The sequence below is a fragment of the Balaenoptera musculus genome, chromosome 8 (genome assembly GCF_009873245.2).
Source record: "Balaenoptera musculus isolate JJ_BM4_2016_0621 chromosome 8, mBalMus1.pri.v3, whole genome shotgun sequence".
In the NCBI taxonomy this organism is placed as follows: Eukaryota; Metazoa; Chordata; class Mammalia; order Artiodactyla; family Balaenopteridae; genus Balaenoptera; species Balaenoptera musculus.
Window position 1 is genome coordinate 64,359,621 of NC_045792.1, and position 19,896 is coordinate 64,379,516.

The 19,896-nt window shown below is 39.3% G+C and overlaps 1 long non-coding RNA gene across 1 annotated transcript in view; it reads right to left on the reverse strand.

Annotated features, from left to right (window-relative positions):
• Positions 1 to 1,308: 1,308 nt before the first annotated feature.
• LOC118899302 overlaps positions 1,309 to 19,896 on the reverse strand; it is a 58,837-nt gene continuing 40,249 nt past the window's right edge. The window contains exon 3 of the long non-coding RNA XR_005020925.1: positions 1,309 to 1,418. This is a non-coding gene — a long non-coding RNA (uncharacterized LOC118899302). The remainder of the gene's footprint in view (positions 1,419 to 19,896) is intronic.

Sequence of the window (19,896 nt, forward strand, 5' to 3'; positions counted from 1 at the left end):
GGAGGAAGTGCCTTGATACTATCATGGTCTGTCCTCGGCTTTGCAAGCCCAGAGTAGTGTAATCTAAACCTCTCATCTGCAATTTTGAAATTCTAATGATCTGAAAACCAAAAGCACTTTTGTAACTCCTTTGGAGGCAAAACCGGAACTCACGTGAGGCTATTTATAATCCTATTTCCTATTTTGTATGAATATTCATGTTTTCATTCTAAAAATATTGATGTGTTTGATTACGGGAAGCTGCTTTAGACTCTGCTGGGGGGGTGATGTTATGTGAGGTACCTGATCATATCCTAGAATACAAAAAATTCCAGATTCTTGGGAATGTAAATTGGTGCAGCCACTATGGAAAACAGGATGGAGGTTCTTTAAAAAACTAAAAATAGAATTGCTGTATGATCCAGCAATACCATTCCTGGGTATCTATCCGGAGAAACCTCTAATTCAAAAAGATACATGCACCCCAATGTTCGTAGCAGCAGTATTCACAATAGCCAAGACATGGAAGCAACCTAAGTGTCCATCGACAGATGAATGGATAAAGAAGATGTGGAATATGTACACAGTGGAATACTAAGCCATAAAAAGATGAAATAATGCCACTTGTAGCAACATGGATGAACCTAGAGATTATCATACTAAGTGAAGTAAGTCAGAGAAAGACATATCATAAAATATCACCTATATGTGGAATCTAAAATATGATATAAATGAACTTATTTACAAAACAGAAACAGACTCACAGACATAGAAAACAAACTTATGGTTACCAAAGGGGAAACGGGGGGAGGGGGCAGGGATAAATTAGGAGTTTGGGATTAGTGGATACAAAGTACTATATATAAAATAAACAACAAGGTCCTACTGTATAGCTCAGGGAACTATATTCAACATCCTGTAATAAACCATAATGGAAAAGAATATGAAAAAGAATATATATATATATATATATATATATATATATATATATATATATATATATATATACACACACATAACTGAATCACTTTGCTGTACACCTGTAGTAACATTGTAAATAAACTATACTTCAAAAAAAAATTCCAGAAAGTTCCAAAAAGAAAAAAATGTTCCAAACTCTGAAACATTTCTGACTCAGAGTTTGTGGCAACCTGGGGGATGCTTGCCCCATCCATTCCATAATCTTCCTTCTTCTTCTGGGAATTGTTCTCAATTTCATGGAGCTGGGCCTGAACCTGTCCTCCGGCTCCCAGCTCCCCCAATCAGTCACAGAGAATTTGATTAGGGTGGATATCTGACCCAAATCGGGCCAATCAGATTCTATCTGTGGGAATTTAGAATTGGGACTCACAGGTGCTTGTCTCCTTTGGTTGCTGGCGCTGAGGCAGGTGAGAGGTAGCCTTCTTCAGCTGCATGTCTGAGAAGCAGAGAAAGCTAATCTGTAGAGAGAAAAAAATGAAGCATGTGTGAGACAGAAACGAGGGGCAGCCTTGGGAATGCGAGATGCAGACCAACAGCAGGGGCAGCAGCTTCAATCCTGACTGCTTTCTGGTTTCTGGTTCTAGTCCTAATTGCCCTTTCTGCCCTTGAGTTCTGTGACACACCACCACCGTCTTGTAATAAATTCCTACATTGTGTTAATACTACCTAAAGTGGGTTTCATTGAATTGCCTTAACTAAGACAATAACATAACTATTTTTAGTGCAGGAAAAAAATTTTTAGACTCTGAGAATGGACATACAAATCAAATTCCCAAGAGAAGACTGATTTATTAATTTCCGTGCAGAGTAACTGCCAGTGGGACCAGAATACTCCCACTTACAGGTCAGCCTGTTCTTTCCCAGTGGGAAAATCTACATGGGAAGCCACATTATAATGAGAAGACAGCTTGATGAGTGCAGACGAACCAGATAATTAGGGGATCTGAGCAGACTGTCTGCATGTGAGGATGGCCACAGGCACTTTTCCCCAGGTCCAGGATGTGCCGAACCTGCCGTGTGGTGTACAAGTGTGCACGTGCTAGGGCACACTTGGAAAACAGGCCATCTCACGAAAACCAGTTCACCCAACAGCCAGGTCAGCTAATGAGCCATTTACCTTAAATGAGTATTTGTTAAAACATTTCATGTGTGATGGAATGGTTTCCACAGCTTTCTGAGTATTTTTCCCCTAAGGCGACTGGTAACTGTTTTATGTTATATAGTTCTTTTCCATCTTTTTTCCTTTTCTTTTCCCTTTCTCTTCCCCTCCCTCTTCCCCTTCCTTCCTTCTTTCCTTCCTTCCTCCCCTCCTCCTTTCCTTCCTTTCCTTCCTTCCTCCCTTCCTCCTTCCCCCTCTCCCTCCTTCCTTTCTCTTCTACCCCTATTTCAAAGATAATTTTGCCCATTGGTTGAAGGTTGTCCACCTTCTCACCTTTATCCATGCTCCCTCCCCCCTCCCCCCTGCCCTTCATCTCCTAGAGCCCAAGACTGGAGGTAGAGTCTTCAGAGGTGAGCTAATGAAGACCAGAAATAGTGTCCAAGAGAGAAAATGGGTGGAGTGAATCTAAACTAGACTGTGGGGTGGGGATGTTGGAGGGGGAGCTGAAGGTCAGGAACCAGACCCTCCAGGTGACTTGAAACACCAAGATCAAAGCAGCAGGAGCAGGACCTGTCAACAGGAAATCAAACCTGGAGTCCAGGATGGGACAAGACACTGGACTGAAGGGAGAACAGGCAGAAAGCAAGTGAGGAAATAATAACAGTTGTTCTGTATTTCCATTCCATTAACTATCTCAGACTTCTCTGTTTCTTTAAAATCATATTATGTGTCTTTTGGAAATTTTTGTGCAGTGTTGAATTTGCATAAATCTGGAGTTACTCAGCTCAGGGAGTGTTTTTACTTATGATTCATAGACTTTATCCCCTTTTTAAAACTTCTCCTTCCTGCTGCTTGTTGACTGCTTCTCAGACATTTGTGTACTAGATTTCATTTTTAAGCAAATTACCCCAAATCCAGTGTTTATTGCTGTGTAGTGAGGCATTTCTGTGTTGACAGGGAGAGTGGAAAGAGGAGACAAGTTCATCAGAAACATATTAAGCTCTATTGCACTTTATATTTTGTGACATCTAAATGATGAAGTAACACTACTGGACTACAAATATTAACCCACATATTATTTTTAAAGCTTTTAAAAATCAAATAAAGTGAGTTTTAACCAAAAAACTTTGTTTCCACCATAAAAATGGTATATATTTGTATCTGCTTCCTGTTGCTGCTGTAACTAATTACCATAACTTAGTGGCTTAAGATAATGTAAACTTCTTTTTTTTTTTTGAGATTGTATGATTTTCTTTTTTTAAAAATTTGTATGGAAACACAAAAGACCCCGAATAGCCAAAGCAATCTTGAGAAAGAAAAAAGGAGTTGGAGGAATCAGGCTCCCGGACTTCAGACTATACTACAAAGTTACAGTAATCAAGACAGTATGGTACTGGAACAAAAACAGAAATATAGATCAATGGAACAGGACAGAAAGCCCAGAGATAAACCCATGCACATATGGTCACCTTATCTTTGATAAAGGAGGCAAGAATATACAATGGAGAAAAGATAGCCTCTTCAATAAGTGGTGCTGGGAAAACTGGACAGGTACATGTAAAATAATGAAATTAGAACACTTCCTAACACCATACACAAAAATAAACTCAAAATGAATTAAAGACCTAAATGTATGGCCAGACACTATTGAACTCTTAGAGGAAAACATAGGCAGAACACTCTATGACATAAATCACAGCAAGATCCTTTTTGACCCACCTCCTAGAGAAATGGAAATAAAAACAAAAATAAACAAATGGGACCTAATGAAACTTAAAAGCTTTTGCACAGCAAAGGAAACCATAAACAAGACGAAAAGACAACCCTCAGAATGGGAGAAAATGTTTGCAAATGAATCAATGGACAAAGGATTAATCTCCAAAATTTACAAGCAGCTCATGCAGCTCAATATCAAAAACACAAACAACCCCATCCAAAAATGGGCAGAAGACCTAAATAGACATTTCTCCAAAGAAGATATACAGATTGCCAACAAACACATGAAAGAATGCTCAACATCATTAATCATTAGAGAAATGCAAATCAAAACTACATGAGATATCACCTCACACTGGTCAGAATGGCCATCATCAAAAAATCTACAAACAATAAATGCTGGAGAGGGTGTGGAGAAAAGGGAACACTCTTGCACTGTTGGTGGGAATGTATATTGATACAGCCACTATGGAGAACAGTATGGAGGTTCCTTAAAAAACTAAAAATAGAACTACCATACAACCCAGCAAACCCACTACTGGGCATATACCCTGAGAAAACCATAATTCAAAAAGAGTCATGTACCACAATGTTCATTGCAGTTCTATTTACAATAGCCAGGACATGGAAGCCTAAGTGTCCATCAACAGATGAATGGATAAAGAAGATGTGGCACATATATACAATGGAATATTACTCAGCCATATAAAGGAACGAAATTGAGTTATTTGTAGTGAGGTGGATGGACCTAGAGTCTGTCATACAGAGTGAAGCAAGTCAGAAAGAGAAAAACAAATATCGTATGCTAACACATATATATGGAATCTAAAAAAAAAAAAAATGGTCATGAAGAACCTAGGGGCAAGATGGGAATAAAGATGCAGATCTACTAGAAAATGGACTTGAGGACACGGGGAGGGGGAAGGGTAAACTGGGACAAAGTGAGAGAGTGGTAGTGTATATATGGACATATATACACTATCAAATGTAAAGTAGATAGCTAGTGGGAAGCAGCCACATAGCACAGGGAGATCAGCTCGGTGCTTTGTGACCAGCTAGAAGGGTGGGATAGGGAGGGTGGGAGGGAGGGAGATGGAAGAGGGAAGAGATATGGGGATATATGTATATGTATAACTGATTCGCTTTGTTATAAAGCAGAAACTAACACACCATTGTAAAGCAATTATACTCCAATAAAAACGTTAAAATTTTTTTTATTAGAGTATAGTTGATTTACAATGTTGTGTTAGTTTCTGCTGTACAGCAATGTGTATCAGTTACACATATACATATATTCACTCTTTTTTAGATTCTTTTCCCATATAGGTCATTACAAAGTATTGAGCAGAGTTCCCTGTGCTATAGAGTATGTCCTTATTAGTTGAGATAACGCCAATTTATTATCTACAGATCTAGAGATCAGAAATCCTAAAATCAAGGTGTTAGCAGGGCTGTGCTTCTTCCGGATGATCTAGGGGAAAATCTGTTTCCTTGCCTTTTCCAGCTTCTAGAGGTGGCCTGCATTCTTTGGCTCACAGTCCCTTTCTCTATCTCCAAAGCCATCAGTGAAGCATCTTCAAATCTCTCCCTGACTACAACCTCTGCTACTGTTATCATATTGCCTTCTTTCTCTAACACTACTGCCTTCCTCTTACAAGACCTATGTGATTACATTGGACCACATAATCCAGGATAAGCTCCCTATCTTGAGATCCTTAATTTAATCAAATCTACAATGCCCCTTTTACTGGGTAAGGTAACATATCCACTGGTTCTGGGGATAAGGATATGGACATCTTTGGGGAGTCTATAGAAATACTCATTTATACTATTTGGCCTACCATAATAATCACTCATAGGCATTAATAAAATACATTTCAGAAAAATAGAAAAATATAATTCATGGCTCGACTACTGAAAGGTAAACATAATATTTCCTTCCATCTTTTTTTAAATGAACAGTTTTACATAGTTATGATCATGCAATGTATATGTATGTATACAATTTGAAACCCTGTTGCTTCACTAAATATTATATCATAGTCCATTTTCCATGTTAGTACCTAGCCTGGGCAAACAGTTTTATTGACTACATAGTATTCCATTGAGTGAATATACCATATTTTACTTAAGCCTTTTCTTATTGTTTGGAAATTAGAAGTTGTTTTTAATTTTTAAATATTATAAATAACTCTGTGACAAGTATTTTTGCTTATAAAGATTTTTGTGTTTATGTTTTTCCTTGGGGATAGATTCCAGACATGGAATTACTTTATCAAAGTCTTTTTACAGCAAATGTTTTTCAAAGAGTTTATGTAAAATTTCAGAGCCATCAAGATATATATTAGTACCCATTTTACTATATTCTCACCAGCACCAAACAAAACAACAATCACAATAATAACTTTGCCAATCAGGTAGGTAGAATAGATAACTTACTTTTGTTTTAATTTGCATTCATTTGTTTACAAGGGAGAGTGAACATTTTCTCATGGTGTTATTTGACAGTTATTATTCTTCTTTGATTAATTATTGATTCAGGCCTTTTACATTTGGGGGTCAAAGTTTTTTTTTTTTAATTTTATTTATTTATTTTTGGCTGTGTTGGGTCTTCATTGCTGCACGCAGGCTTTCTCTAGTTGTGGCGAGCGGGGGCTACTCTTCGTTGCGGTGCACGGGGTTCTCATTGCGGTGGCTTCTCCTGTTGCGAAGCACGGGCTCTAGGCACGCAGGCTTCAGTAGTTGTGGCTTGTGGGCTCTAGAGTTCAGGCTCAGTAGTTGTGGCTCACTGGCTTAGTTGCTCCGCGGCATGTGGGATCTTCCTGGACCAGGGCTCGAACTCATGTCCCCTGCATTGGCAGGCAGATTCTTATCTACTGTGCCACCAGGGAAGCCCTCAAAGTATTTTTAAAATTAACTTGTCTAATATCTATACATTTTAAAAGTTTATTTAATGTTTGTGATATTTGCTATAATAATTTTCTCTTGTCTCATTTCTATACTTTGTAAGTTTTAAATTTGTACATAGTCTAACCTATCCATCCTTTTTTCCACCTTTTTCTTTGCTTCTTTAAAAGTCCTCCTGTCCCTGCAGCAACATGGAAGGACCTAGAGATTCTCATACTAAGTGTAGTAAGCCACAGAAAGACAAATACCATAGGATATCACTTATATGTAGAATTAAAAAAAAAAAAAAGATACAAATGAACTTATTTACAAAACAGAAAGAGACTCATAGACATAGAAAACAAACTTATGGTTACCAAAGGGGAAAGTTGGGGGAGGGATGGATTAGGAGTATGGGATTAACAGATACACACTACTGTATATATACTGAATCACTGTGCTATACACCTGGAACTAACACGATGTTGTAAATCAGCTATACTTCAATTTAAAAAAAAGCTAGGCTAGTTTATTCTAAGAGACTGGCAAGGGTCAGTCAGGACAACCTCTAATTTGAGCCTAAATGCCAATCTATAAGTTGGTGGCCTAACTGTATATATGAAGGAAGGAGCACAAAATGTGTCCTGGGCTGAGCATGTGAAGACAAAGAGTCAAGCCTTACTTTAAAATTAAATGTTGTTATTTTTATTTCAGTGAATTAAAAGATACTTTTATTGTTTGCAAAAAATCCTCCTGTCCCAATGGTTAAATACACAGTACATTTAATATTCTTCTAGTTTTTCTTATGGTTTAAAAGTGTCTCTTTAATCCATCTGGAATTTATGTTGGTATGAAATCTATGGAGAGGATATCACTACGTAAGTCCCCTACATACGAACCTTCAAGTTGCAAACTTTCAAAGATGCAAACATGCGTTCCATCAACGTCAGGCGTGAGTGAAATTGCAGCTTGCCCCCGTTTCCTATTGCTGACGTTCCTTCAGCTCTACCATCTCCCACCTCCTTTCCCCCCTCCAGTCAGTAACTCATCTTGCCTGTTCACTCGATGCCAGCCCCTGTATGCCAGCTGTTGTACTGTACTACTGTACTTTTCAAGGTACTGTATGTAAGATTAAAAATGTTTTATTTTTTGTATTTGTTTGTTTTTTATGTATTATTTGTGTGAAAAGTATTATAAACCTATTACAGTACAGCACTATGTAGCCAATTGTGTTAGTTCGGTACCTAGGCTAACTTTGCTGGACTTACAAATTGAACATACGAACGCGCTCTTGGAAAAGAACACTTTCGTATGTAGGGGACTTACTGTACCTGCTAAAATTTTACCCAGAGGAGGGGGCCTGATTTGCACTTCTGAGTTCTTTGCACTGAGCTGCCTTTTCCCTCTTCACTGAAAAGAAAGAAAAGTGGTGACAGAAAGGTGTGAAATGTTATGTTGTTTTCCTAGTCATAGGGAATAATCTCCCCCTTTTCTGAATATGTCCAACCTTCTCCAAATATTCTCACCTTCTGATTAGTATTTAAGCTTAAAATTGAAACAAGTAGCTTTAGATAAATTGGCTTAAATATATTGAAAGTACTCAAAAGTGGGCAAATAGAAAAAAAAAAGTCAAACTTTTAAAAAGCAATGGAAACCATTCTATCAGACATAAAATATTGTATATTTGATAAATATAAATTCTGGATGAATGGGTTTAGGTAAGTTAAGCAAGAGCTGACAATCTTTCCTCTGGACAATAATTAGACCAGCACTGTCCAGTGGAAATAAAATGTGGGCCACACATGGAATTTTAAGTTTTCTAGTAGCCACATTAGAAAAGTAAAAAGTAGCAGGTGAGGTTAATCTAAATAATGTCTTTTATCTAAACCAATATATCTGAAATGATATCATTTCAACACACAATCTATGTTAAAATTCTTAAGATAGTTTATATTCTTTTTTTCATACTAAGTCTTTAAAGTCCAGTGTTTATGTTCCACTTATGGTACATCTCAATTTGGATTAAACTCATTCCAGATGCTCATTAGCTGTAGGGCTAGTGGCCGTTCTCTTGGGTAGAGCAGCTCTGGACACAATGACACATTTTGGCTGCTGGACTTTTTTCCTACACTCCATGCTGAACAACCTTTAAAAAATGTCTTTTTTCAGGGCCGAATATAGTTGATTAGCTTTTGGTATCATTTGGTTACAACTATTTTAAACATAACCCTTCTCACATACAGATGGTCAATAGGCACTTGAAAAGATGCTCATCATCGCTAATTATTAGAGAAATGCAAATCAAAACTACAATGAGGTACCACCGCACAACGGTCAGAACGGCCATCACTAAAAAGTCAACAAATAGGGAATTCCCTGGTGGTCCAGTGGTTAGGACTCTGTGCTTTCACTGCTGAGGGTGTGGGTTCAATCCCTGGTTGGGGAGCTAGGATCCCATATACCGCGCAGCGTAGCCAAAAAAAAAAAAAAAAAAAATTGCTGCAGAGGGTGTGGAGAAAAGGGAATCCTCCTACATTGTTGGTGGGAATGTAAATTGGTGCTGCCATAGCAATTCCACTCCTGTGCATATATCTGGAAAAAACTATAATCCAAAAAGATACATGCACTCCTATGTTCATAGCAGCACTATTTACAATAGCCAAGACTTGGAAACAACCTAAATGTCCAAGGACAGATGAATGCATAAAGAAGATGTGGTATATGTACGCAACAGGATACTACTTAGCCATAAAAAATAATGAAATAATGCCATTTGTAGCAACATGGATGGACCTACAGATTATCATACTAAGTGAAGTAAGTCAGGAAGAGAAAGACAAATACCATATGATATCCCGTATATGTGGATTCTAAAATATGACATGAATGAACTTTTTTTTTTTTTTAAAACATCTTTATTGAAGTATAATTGCCCCACAATGGTGTGTTAGCTTCCACTCTACAACAAAGTGAATCAGTTATACACATACAATATGTTCCCATATCTCTTCCCTCCTGCATCCCCCCCCACCACCCTCCCCATCCCACCTCCCTAGGTGGTCACAAAGCACCGAGCTGATCTCCCTGTGCCATGCGGCCGCCTCCCACCAGCTATCCATTTTACATTTGGTAGTGTATACACGTCCATGACACTCTCCCACCCCGTCACATCTCACCCCACCCCCTCCCCATATCCTCAAGTCCATTCTCCAGCAGGTCCGCGTCTCCATTCCCGTCCTGCCACTAGGTTCTTCATGGCCTTTTTTTTTTTTTTTCCTTAGATTCCGTATATATGTGTCAGCATACTGCATTTGTTTTTCTCTTTCTGACCCACTTCACTCTGCATGACAGACTCTAACTCCATCCACCTCATTACAAATACCTCCATTTCATTTCTTTTTATGGCTGAGCAATATTCCATTGTATATATGTGCCACATCTTCTTTATCCATTCATCTGTTGATGGACATTTAGGTTGCCTCCATGTCCTGGCTACTGTAAACAGAGCTGCAATGAACATTTTGGTACATGACTCTTTTTGAACTATGGTTATGAATGAACTTTTCTATGAAACAGAAACAGACTCACAGGCATAGAGAACAGACTTGTGGTTGCCAAGGGGGAGGGGTGGATTGGGATTTTGGGATTAGCAGATGCAAACTATTATATATAGAATGGATAAACAACAAGGTCCTACTGTATAACACAGGGAACTATATTCAATATCCTGTCATAACCATAATGGAAAAGAAAAAGAACATAACTCTTCTCGAAAGAACTTGGGTGTTTCCCAATCTCTGCAGCCCTGGTTTATAGACAACCTCTTGGTCACTCTTTCCATCTCTCTGACTCTTTCTCCTTCAGCCTCTTACCTCCCACTCATCCCCTTCCATTTTCAGAATAAAAATAGCTTTATTACTTTTTTCTGATTAAAAAAGTAATAATTATGTTTATTGTAAAAAAGAAAAGAATCAGGCACTCAGAAGGAAAAACAAAGAAAGTGGAAATCAATTTTAGCTTATTACAGAAAGATAACCCATTAATTGCATTTAGGTAGCTCTTTTTTCAGTATTGCAAATACACATTTATGAAAACAGAATCATACAGCATATGCTATTTCACTTTGCCCTTTACAAATAATATATCACGGATATACTTGTGTTCAGAAATATGAATTGACCTCATTGTTCTTCATGGCTGCACAGCAGCGTTCCATATATGTATTTACCATGTTTATGTAACTGACCTCCTAGTGTTAGACATTTGGGTCATTTCCAACTTTTCACTCTTGCAACTAGTACATCAGAGAACATACTTATACGTATCTCTTTGCATAAGTGTTTCATAATTTTCTAAGAAGACATTTCTAAATTGGGTTAAATTTTGATAATTTGAATGATAATATGTACCTGGTAGTAGCTCCTTGCCTCCAAGATGTGCCAGTCATGAGAGAAGCCACAGATAGTCCTGTTCTCCTGCTGGGTAAATGATAGGTTTGCACTTCCCTATCCAGGGAAAGGGTTAGATTGTCCTTCAGAAAGCTTATGCAATTTACATTTTTATAACAGAGTGTGAGAATATTTGTCATCCTGTACCTTCACTGGCACTGGGTATTATCAATCCTTTCTAATCACATCCATTTTACTTTGAATCTTCCTAATTTTGCTTGTAAAGTTCTAGAAGTACTTTGACATTGATTGTAACATATGGAGAGGTTCAAAGTTTTGAGAGAATTAAATTACATGCTGAATATCTCTAAATGACTTCATGTAAGTAAGAGGGGCTACCTTGGTGCATCAAACAGGGTGGGCTTTGTTGTGCTGAAGTAAGGAACAACTCAAAACCTATTTCTCGTTCATGATCCATATTCAGTGCAGTTCACCAGGGGAGTTTTTTTCATTATAGACACCAGGCAATTCAGGCTGACAAGAGACCCAATCTTGTGTCTAGAATCACCTCGTCAGGTAGAAGGGGACCTAACAAATCACACTCTGGCTCTTGAAGCTTCCACCTCACCAGATACAAGGCACTTCACCTCACATTTCATTTCCCAAAGCAAACTACAAGAATACACCCCACTTCCAAGGCGATAGGGAAGTACAAACCCATCATATACCCAACAGGAGAACAGGGCTATCTGTGACCTTCCCTAAGGCTTGGCACATCTTGGAGGAAAGGAGCTACTACCAGTACATACTGTTATTCAAATGTCACAGATAAAAAACCTGAGAGTTAGTTTAAGAAATAGCTCAAGATCACTTAGCAGGTAAGTGGCAGTGCTGAGACTGTAGTTTAGGTGTGTATAACTTAAAACACATGCTCTTGGTACCACATTAACCTCTTAGGAGCACCTGCAACATTTCCAAAAAGAAGTCCAGCTTTCGGGACATACATCTCTTTGGAGTCATCCCTGGAGCTGTTTTCATGCTCCTTGCTTTCTCAGTTGGCACATGTCACTGTGCCTAGTCCTTCGTAGGCCTTCCTGCTTCCCATCTGACAAACTCTGCTCAGGGTCAGTTCTCCTGTGTGGCCAAAGTTCCGCAAAAGTGCCCACTGTGATGTCCTTCTCCTAAGGCATACACTTTGGTCCATCATTTGTAAATATAGCAGTATCATTGCTTTGGGGATGTTTTCTTGCAAATACCCTATGCCCTGATCATGTTTCAGTTCAAAAGAGGTCCAAAGAACATTGTTTTGGACAACTGTGCAGGCCTTGATAATTTACAAGTGTCTTGTCTGTGCACATATTCTTTTATTTCTTGGCTGCGTTGGGTCTTTGTTGCTACACGCAGGTTTTCTCTAGTTGTGGCGACTGGGGGCTACTCTTCTCTGTGGTGTGCGGGCTTCTCATTTCGGTGGCTTCTCTTGTTGTGGAGCACAGGCTCTAGGCACGTGGGCTTCAGTAGTTGCAGCACGCAGGTTCAATAGTTGTGGCATGTGGCCTCAGCAGTTGTGGCTCACGGGCTCTAGAGCGCAGGCTCAGTAGTTACGGCGCACGGGTTTAGTTGCTCTGCGGCATGTGGGATCTTCCCGGACCAGGGATCGGACCTGTGTCCCCTGCTTTGGCAGGCAGATTCTTAATCACTGCACCACCAGGGGAGTCCCTGCATTTTGTTTTTTGACAATAATATTCTGGGGGAAGGAAACTAAAATTTCTTGGGAACCTATTGGGTGCCAGGCACTGTTCTAAGCATTTTCATATATTTTTATCCTCATTTATTCTTCATAACAACACTCTGAGGGAGGGATTATTATTCAGGAATATAACTATCCAATCAAAGAGGATGATTAAAGTAAAAAAAAGACATCTGGTCTCGGATTTCTGAATAGGGATAATAACACTTTCTTTATCATGGCTTCCTTTAATTACTCTCATGGGGAGTTTTTCAGCTTCTGCAGTATATTTATAATTTCTAAAAGGTGTGTTTGACCATCCCTGTAGGATTGGAAATGCGTATTAAGGTTGCAAATAAAAAAACTCAACCTATCCCGGCTTAAGCAATAAAAGGGGAATTTATTGGCTTATGCAACTAAAAAGCACAAGGATAGACAGAGCTTCAGGTATAGTTTGACCCAGAGGCTTGATACTAGGTCCAAATCTCACTCTGTTTCTTGGTACTGGTTCTCCTTATATTGGCTTCATCTTCAGACTCTAAGTGGTGGAAAAGAAGGTTTTTGGTAGCCTTTTGTCCTCCTAGATTTAAGTCCAGTAGAAAAGAGCATGTGTTTCTCTCTCAGGAGTCCCACAGAAGTTTTATTGAATTTCACTGGCTATGTTTAGGTCGAAGTTTATCCCTTAAGCAATTACTATGGGGTGGGGACTGTGATACTGTAATTGATCAGGTCTGAGTTTATGTCCGTCCCTGAAATTAGGGATTAGTCACCTTGCCCTTTGCACAGGGACTTCATGAGAGTGAGGGTGGGTTCCAGAGAGGAAAATCAGGGAGCAGTTGCCAGAAGAAAGTTATATGCGTGCTGCATAGTGAAAACAGCTGATACCCAGTACAAACAGTGCTTTAAAATTGTCCACCCCCTTTTCGACCCCTTAGAATAATTTACAGTATAAAAAGGTTTTCATGTTATACAAGCTTAGCTCACAAGTTTACTTTGAGGATAAAGAAAAGTGTTCTTTAGAAGATACACATTTATCTAATAATCACTATGAAACATGAAAACTTTATATTTTTCCTCAGCTATCAGAAAGCTTAAAGCTGTGTTAGTGTTCAATTACTTAGTGTTCAATTACAGAGACTTTCTCTTCCCAAATTCTTGCTACAGTTATTTAGCTTATCTTTTTAAAAAGTAACTTCTTTTTACTTAAAACAAAAAGAAAAAAACATATTCTTGCAGAAAAATTGGAGAATACAGAAAAAAACAGGGATAATCATTTTTCTATCTTTTTTCCTTGTGTTTATGCCATAAATTCTTTTCATGTGCAAAATTGGGATAATGCCATGCATACAACATAACTTTTTTCATTTAACAATATATTGTGAATATTTTGCCATATTTTAAGATATTATTATATGTGATTTTTGACGATTGCTTAGTATTCTCCCAACGGATGTACCACAATTTACTTACAAATGTGTCCCAACATTTTTTCCCCTGTTATATAATATAGCAATGGACATCTGGCGCTGTGTACAGCTGCAGTTAATTCCTTAGGATAAATTTTAGAAGTGGATTTGTTCCCCAGAAAAGCTGTACCGCCATATACAATTTTCATAGAAAATTTTTTTTTTCCATAGCTGGCAGAGAAGTAAAAGAAATATCAGTAGTTTATTGCTACTTTGCACAAGAACACTAAGCTGTATCCATTTAGTAGTTTCCCGGGAAAGGTCACCTGATTGACTCTTGAGCTGTTCTTGAAAAGTCATTTGGCAGTTCTAATTTTCCATCTGCTTTCTCATTTAGTGGGCAAAAGGCATTTTTTCCCAGATGACTATTGCTATCCTGTTTTGAAGTCATATGAGGCCATTAGTGCTTTATGACCACCGTTTAGAGGGAGCACCCTACAAAGGCTGCGAAAATTCTCAGGATACAAGTCAGAGCAGACTTCCTGGAGGAGGCAAGTCTTCAGTGGGGAACTGTATTTGGGTAGCATCAAGTAGGCACAGGAGGAGCAGATTGTATCTACTTCGTAGGGACAAAGACTGTTTGGAGCGCCTTGCCATAAACCAGCATAATATAAAACTACTGGTACACAAAAGGAATAAAACTGAAAACCTATGCCATTTTCCCGTCAGTGAACAACATGCTTTTTTGACCAACAGTTTATCCTCCTAAGAAGCTTCTGTTTAGAGTGTTGCCAGTATCAGCTATGTACTTTCTATGGGCTAGACTGACCTGCATTCTTTTTATTAAGGAATGAGATGACTATTTTAGGACATTTAAGAGCTGGAGACTAGTGAAAGGGATATTCTTTGTTTACTTGCATTCTCTATAGAAAGCATTGCTGAGCAACATTCAGATATGACCTGTGTTGTTTTGCAGCTCTTTACCCAAAGTGGGGTTGTTCTGGAAGTTTGAGTAGTCTAGGACCCCCTGGCTGGAATGGTCCACTTGGTCTTAGGGAGTGAAGACAGAAGTCATTTGCCTGCAGCTCTTGGCCAAGTCCTCTGAACACTATCAAGCTCGTTTGGCTACTACCCCTGGGGAACAAAATGGAGTGTTCCTCTGTTTGATGTAGGCAGTCCCAGCGGGGAGGCTTTCTCTACCCTTAACAAGAATATTTAAAGGACAAATGAACATAATTTTTGGACACAGAGAAATTATTACAGAAAATTTGCATCCATTTCATGTTCCACTGGTTACAAGAAGCATAGTCTTCTGGAGGGGTGCCCACAGACTTGGTGTGACTTAAGCACGAGGGTCAATTACAACTGTCTAATCCCAATGGTTTCCCATGAGAAGGAAGAAACTATCATTAACTGCATGAGGAGTGTTAGGGGGTGTTGGGTCCATCAAGCAGAACTTGTTCAGGACCTTCCAGCCCTTTTACATCAGGTTAAGCCAGTAACTGAAGAAACACCAAATACTTTCACTTGAATTGGAAGCACTCCAGAAATATTGCTGCTAGTGAGTCATGCAAAGGTGTAGTCAAAAAGCAATTCCAGACAGGTGGGAAGGAGAGACTTTGGAATACTCCATGGTTTGAAGTTCCCCTGGGATAAATATCTAGCCTGAGACCAACAGTAGTGGCACCAGCCTTGTGTTCTGGACTTTGTGGAATCTCTCAAGAGCCAACTAGGTCCAGCCCTAAAGTTCCTGGTAAAGATGACCCCTGGAGAGAAAAGTGAACACACATGGGCTGCAGACTGAGCAGCCTGCAAAATAAGTCCTTGTTTGTCTTTGAGGTCCTCATGCTAAGGAGGGGACCTCTGTGCTGTTTCTTCCTGCCATAGCACCTGGCCTGAAGCAGTTGTCAACATGTGCTGGAAGGATGAACGGATGGGTGAGGGAGGCTAGGCAAGAGCAGTTCCAACCGCCTCTGGTCCTGCCTGCCCGGTCTTCATGCATGCGTGCGCAGCGCTGTACCTTAGCAATGAAGGACGACGTGACAGAGGCCGCGGTAGAGCACAGAGGTGATGAGCTTGGGATTTGGGGTCAGACACATCTGGGCCCTAATCCTAGCTCTGCCACTTGTTCACTGTGTGACCTCAGACCAGTTACTTGATCTTTGACTTTTGTTTCCTCGCATAGAAAATGGATATAATAAAATCTTCCTCATTTGGCTATCAGAAGAATAAAATAAGATAATGCCTATTAAACATTTAGTTAAGTCCCTGACACACAGTAAATGCTCAATGGGCCCATCTGGGATTCTTTGCATCTGTAGATGCAATGCTATAAACCCAGAGAGTTAGCCTGGGGGGCACGGCACACGTCACTCTTTCTAGAGGGTGTGGCATGGTGGGTTCTGGACCCTGTGGTGTCAGCCAGTGTACAGTACTGGCACTCAGGGTTATTGTCATGTGTGTGGGCCACGAATCATGAGTGAAAGGCTCTGAGGCCACATGTGTGGGGATGAGGTCAGGGCTAGACTTGATAGAGTCACATTGAACCAGAAGCAGATCTGCTTGATTCTCTGGATAAGAGTTATAACTGATATCGTAGAAGATGAGAGACGGAAGGGATCTTCAGCTGGGTTTAGCCTGGGTCTGAAATTTGATGGGGCTTCCTCATCAATCAAGGCATGTGTCTGCTCAGCAGGGATGGACCCTCCCTGTCCAGCGCATTTATAGGGCCATCATGACTGTTAAATTTGATTCAGGCAAGATGCACCACTGGGTAAATTTTATTGTGAGATCTCCATGCCAGGAACTCATACAATCTGTCATCTGAGAAAGCCCCAGAACATTGAGATAAGAGCCAAGTTTTGCCCTGTCGGAGTGATGATTGTGTTTGTGAAATTTTAATTGCTCAGGCATGACTGATGGTGCTGTGAGTGATTACTGAATTACACCTTTGGTAATCAGTCGTTCACGCAACAAACACCATTTTCCGTCTTTGCTTTCCCCTTAGGTGAAACTGTAGCAGTGAAAGATCACTTATTTGGGCCCACAATGTGCCAGGAGCATGGCACGCTTCTATGCAGGCTTTTTCCTCCTGCTTGCTTCCATACACAAAAGTGACTCTACATATGAATCCCAGGAGGTTTGGTGGCTCTTTAATATTGCCAGACCTACCTTTTAAAGAGTGAGGTTACTCGAATTCCAGCATAGAGGCTGGATTCAAATGCTGAGCAGGAACACTTGAGAGAAGATGCATATTGTAGCTATTGTTTAGCATCTTTGTGCATGAACTATTCTCATTGTCAGATAATGGAATAATTAAATAGCAGCCACGGTAGCTATGACCACTCAGCGGAGCTCATGGTAATAAATACACTTTGAGATCAAATCCCAGTGCCCCTGTGTATGGTACATAAGTCTCTCAGAGTCACTCTTTCTCCAAGGAGTCAGCATGATATGGTGAATGCTGCGTTCTGACCTGGAAGTTGGGATACTGGAGTTCAAAATTCTGGCTCTGTCACATACCTGCCAAGTGACTCTGTGAAAGCTGCTGCTTCCTTGTCTGCAGAACAAGGGGGCAGTCCTTAGAGTTACTCCCAGTTCCAACATTCTAGGAGACTGAGCTAGCTTGGAGGGTCATTTAGAAATAGGGAAACAACGTAACAACTGTTCAAATTAGGGTATCCATGGTAACTCTGAGCAGGGGTCACAGACATTTGGCACTGGATAGCGAAATCTCAGAGCTATGGAACTCAACTCAAGTGCAAAGTCCCTAGAACCACTCAATTGTCACAAGTTTTTAATGTGAAATTCTTTAATGGACACTTCCATGATATTGGTGGATAATGACTTTGATTAAATTAATGCTCTTCGAAATCTATTTGCAAACTCTAGTCGCTTGTTATTTTTCATTATTATTAGTAGGAAGAAAACAGCATCAACTATGTATTCAGTGCTTATGATATATTAAGCACTTTTTACACTGTGCTAAGCATTACCTCATTAGATCTTCCCAATAACTCTATTATTGCCCCCATTTTACAGATGAGAAAACTAAGGCTCAGAGAGGTTCAGAGGCTTTTCCAAGTTCCCATCATTAGTAAATGGATGCAGTAGGATTTGAATCTGGCTCATTCTGACTTCAAGTCCACACTCTTTTTTTTTTTTTTTTATGGCTAGAAATCTAGAGTTTTGTATCACATATGAACAGCATCATTATAATCAACACGCATTTGCAAACTGTCAGCTGTGGGCAGAAGGCAGGGGAGGAGAAATCAAATTTAGTCCTTGCCTTTAAGATCTTCAAATCTAGGAGATGGAGCATGCCTGTAAATGATACAACAGTATAAGGCAATGAGTGGTATTGATTGTTAAAACTGGAAGGGCTCAGAGCCAGGAAAAGTCCCTGAGGATTCTGAAAAAGCTTTATTGACAAACTGGGACTTCATTTGGATCCTAAAGAATGGAGGCTGAAAAAACCTGGGGAAAGCAGAGAGAAGAAAGATACTGGAGGCAGGTGGAAGGGTAAGAGCAAAGACCTAGAGATGGGAATGTACTTGATATGTTCTAAGAACATTGGGTAGGTGTGGCTACCTGACACTAGCATAAGCTTTGGGGAGCAAGAAGGAAGCTTGGCCACCAAGTAAGGACTCAATCTCCTCTGTGAAGACAGTTCCCCTAAGCAGGTGCACATATACTGGGTGTGTCTTCTTTGTAAAGCAAGAAATGAATGACTTCTATAGAGATATTAGATTGTTTCTCCTACATAAAAATACTGACTCAGACAGTTAGAGAAATTTTGCTAATGAACAAGCACCCACTTAGAGGATATTTGTAAATCTCATCCAAGACTCTAACATTTGCTTGGTTACACTAATGAAGCAAATTAATAAGCTGTCTTCCATACTGCTCATGTTAAATGCTTATGCATTTATTGACAGGAATTGGAAGCAAACAGAATGACTAAAAAAGCTGTGTTAGGATGGTGGCATTATGGGTGATTTTCTTTTCCTCTTTAAACTTGACTTTAAGATTACTGTTAAATACTGACTTTTTTTTTTCAGTGAGCCCAGTCATGTTGGCATCCTAAGGAAATTTCTGAATTGAATATTAACTAAGTTATTTGCAATTTTTAGTGACCAGAAATTCTGATTTTAAAAATAGATGGATTAGAAGAATTAATATTGTTAAAATGGCCATACTACCCAAAGCAGTATAAAGATTTTATGCTATCCCTATCAAAATATCCATGATAGTTTTCACAGAACTAGAACAAATGAATAATCCTAAAATTTATATGGACTCACAGAAGACCCTGAGTAGCCAAACAATCTTCAGAAAAAAGAACAAAGCTGGAAGTATCACACGCCCTGACTTCTGACTATACTACAAAGCTACAGTCATCAAAACAGTATGGTAATCACACAAAAACAGACACAGAGATCTGTGGAACAGAATAGAGAGCCCAGAAATAAACCTACACACTTATGGTCAATTAATCCTCAACAAAGGAGGAAAGAATATACATTGGAGAAAAGACTGTCTCTTTAATAAATGGTGCTGGGAAACCTGGATAACTACATGTAAAAGAATAAAATGAGAACATTTTCTCACACCATATACAAAAATAAACTTAAAATGAATTAAAGATCTAAATATAAGACTGGAAACCATAAAAATCCTACAAGAAAAGATAGGCAGAACACTCTCTGACATAAA